This window comes from Bos indicus x Bos taurus, chromosome 16, assembly GCF_003369695.1.
Source record: "Bos indicus x Bos taurus breed Angus x Brahman F1 hybrid chromosome 16, Bos_hybrid_MaternalHap_v2.0, whole genome shotgun sequence".
Lineage (NCBI taxonomy): Eukaryota > Metazoa > Chordata > Mammalia > Artiodactyla > Bovidae > Bos > Bos indicus x Bos taurus.
The window spans coordinates 76,486,669-76,490,405 of NC_040091.1; the positions used below are offsets into that span (position 1 = coordinate 76,486,669).

General features: G+C 41.0%; 1 pseudogene; it reads left to right on the plus strand.

Moving 5' to 3' along the window:
• On the plus strand, window positions 1-1,307 carry LOC113906255 (annotated as a pseudogene).
• The last annotated feature ends 2,430 nt before the right edge of the window (window positions 1,308-3,737 follow it).

Sequence of the window (3,737 nt, forward strand, 5' to 3'; positions counted from 1 at the left end):
ATGAATGGCCCGGGCTTGGGTCCTCGCCCATGGGCACAAGCGTCCCGCCTCGTCTCTTTGGCACGACCCATCACCCCCACAGCAAGTCTCTGAGTGATGAGGAAGACTTGAAACTGTTCGGGAAGTGCCACAACACCCACACTTTCAAGTAAGTGAGGTGAAGTGGAAGTCGCTCAGTGTGTCCGACTCTGTGTGACCCCGTGCACGAGTCCGTGGAATTCTCCAGGCCAAAATACTGGAGTGAATAGCCGTTCCCTTCTCCAAGGGGTCTTCCCAACCCAGGGATTGAACCCAGGTCTCCTGCTTTCGTGTATTCCTGCAAAGGTGTATTCTTTACCAGCTGAGCTACCAGGAAGACCTTTCAAGTAAAGGTGGAACAATCAAATGATCTCATCATATATTTCCTGTAAGCCAGAAAGACATGAGACAGAAAATAGTAACAAATACACTGGTTTCTATCTATCCACTTTAGACTTCCTTTGTATGTCTTAAAATATGAAAATGATTCTGTGTATTATTTTCCTTCATTTTACTTTATTAAAAGAGTTACCAAGATATAGGCTAATGTTTAGCAAATATTGACTGAAAGCCCACATTCCTAAGAAAATTATCCTTCAATTAAAGATGACAGAAGTCCCTGGCTTGAGCCTTCTCTGACGCCGTTACTCTGTGAGTGTAAAACCTGCTCATAGGGTGTTTTCTTCTGTTCACCCAAACTGTCACACTGCAATACTTGCTAGAGGACCTGTCTACATAATTCCATCTTTCTTTGATAAATTGTCACCAGCAGAACGGGTGAGGGGGAGAATTTCACCGAGCTTTACCAGTACAAAGTGTTACTCGTGGAAGCTAAGCTCAGTGATAACCTTCTGCTTCATTACCTATAAAGTTGTGCTGAGAGTACCTGGAGAAATTGGTCCTGTTACAGGAATGGTCCTGAATTTGACTGACCTCCAAGAGTATACGGAAGAGGCAATTATGAAGTATCTGGGTCTGGACGTGCCGTATTTTGCAGACATTGTAAGCACAACAGAAAATGTAGACATTTATACCTGGGAAAACCTCCAGAAATTTCTTCCTGTGGGAGTTCTTGATAAAATAAAAGTGTATGAAACCAACAATAATATTGTAGTCTACAAAGGAAAATAGCTCTTAGAGGATAATCCTATAGAAGGATTTCATTTCTACCCATACTTGAGGAAGACCTTTATGCCCTGGAGTAATTAAGAAGCCCTAACATGACCACTCACCTCTACATTGTGTTCTGAAATCACTGAGTGAGACCGGTTCTAAAATCGGTAACGTATTCTGAGTACCATTTAAAGAGTCCTTCATCTATTGATTAAAATCATTTAGGCAAAATGTTTTGGTGTAGAGTCATTTGAAAGCAAAAGAAATCTGCTTTTGTTTTTCCATTATCTCATTTCTAGTATTCATTTTTTTTCTTGGTATAATGTAAATGGAAAAAATGTTTATAAGACTTACAGTAGGTGAACCTTATAAAAAATAAAATACTGGTGACCATGAAGTCTGGGAACACAGACAATGCAGTGTCTCTTAGTAGACTGGGCTCCCTTGATCACCTCTTGGATATGCTAAAGTTGCAAATCATTCAGGGAAAATTAGACACACAAATCATACGAGACAATGCACTGTAAATGGAGGCACAAGGACCAGTGGGAGGGCGGTTTTAGTGTGCAGTGTTCATTGCACATTTGCTGATTGAGTTATGAACTGCTAGTGAGGCATGCTGAATACATCATGGAAGATCAGTAAACTGCTTATGTATATTTGTCTATATTTTCATACTTTATGGCTACCTGAATCATTTAAACTCAGAAGACTGAAGAATAATCACCTGTATTAAACCCGGTCAAAATAATCAGCATGAAAAGGATATATTATCCTGTAAAGCATCTCTTTACAAGGTAAGAGAAACCCAAGTAAGACAGTAGGTGTTGCAAGAGGGCATCAGAGGGCAGACACACTGAAACCATACTCACAGAAAACTAGTCAATCGAATCACACTAGGACCACAGCCTTGTCTAACTCAATGAAACTAAGCCATGCCTGTGGGGCTGTCCAAGACGGGCGAGTCATGGTGGAGAGGTCTGACAGAATGTGGTCCACTGGAGAAGGGAATGGCAAAACACTTCAGTATTCTTGCCTTGAGAACCCCATGAACAGTATGAAAAGGCAAAATGATAGGATACTGAAAGAAAAACTCCCCAGGTCAGTAGGTGCCCAATATGCTACTGGAGATCAGTGGAGAAATAACTCCAGAAAGAATGAAGGGATGGAGCCAAAGCAAAAAGAATACCCAGCTGTGGGTGTGACTGGTGACAGAAGCAAGATCCGATGCTGTAAAGAGCAATATTGCATAGGAACCTGGAATGTCAGGTCCATGAATCAAGGTAAACTGGAAGTGATCAAACAAGAGATGGCAAGAGTGAACATCGACATTCTAGGAATCAGTGAACTGAAATGGACTGGAATGGGTGAATTTAACTCAGATGACCATTATATATACTACTGTGGGCAGGAATCCCTCAGAAGAAATGGAGTAGCCATCATGGTCAACAAAAGAGTTCAAAATGCAGCACTTGGATGCAATCTCAAAAACGACAGAATGATCTCTGTTCGTTTCCAAGGCAACCAATTCACTATCACAGTAATCCAAGTCTACTTGGATTACTTGGTGATTACTTGCCCCAACCAGTAACGCTGAAGAAGCTGAAGTTGAACAGTTCTATGAAGACCTACAAGACCTTTTAGAACTAACACCCATAAAAGATGTCCTTTTCATTATCGGGGACTGGAATGCAAAAGTAGGAAGTCAAGAAACACCTGGAGTAACAGGCACATTTGGCCTTGGAATATGGAATGAAGCAGGGCAAAGACTAATAGACTTATGCCAAGAAAATGCACTCGTTATAGCAAACACCCTCTTCCAACAACACAAGAGAAGATTCTACACATGGACATCACCAGATGGTCAACACCGAAATCAGATTGATTATATTCTTTGCAGCCAAAGATGGAGAAGCTCTATAGAGTCAATAAAAACAAGACCAGGAGCTGACTATGGCTCAGATCATGAACTCCTTATTGCCAAATTCAGACTTAAATTGAAGAGAGTAGGGAAAACCACTAGACCATTCAGGTATGACCTAAATCAAATCTCTTATGATTATACAGTGGGAGTGAGAAATAGATTTAAGGGCCTAGATCTGATAGACTGCCTGATGAACTATGGACTGAGGTTCGTGACATTGTACAGGAGACAGGGATCAAGACCATCCCCATGGAAAAGAAATGCAAAAAAGCAAAATGGCTGTCTGGGGAGGCCTTACAAATAAGCTGTGAAAAGAAGAGAAGCGAAAAGCAAAGGAGAAAAGGAAAGATATAAGCATCTGAATGCAGAGTTCCAAAGAATAGCAAGAAGAAATAAGAAAGCCTTCTTCAGTGATCAATGCAAAGAAATAGAGGAAAACAACAGAATGGGAAAGACTAGAGATCTCTTCAAGAAAATTAGAGACACCAAGGGAACATTTCATGGAAAGATGGGCTCGATAAAGGACAGAAATGGTATGGACCTAACAGAAGCAGAAGATATTAAGAAGAGATGGCAAGAATACACAGAAGAACTGTACAAAAAAGACCTTCACGATCCAGATAATCATGATGGTGTGATCACTGACCTAGAGCCAGATATCCTGGAATGTGAAGTCAAATGG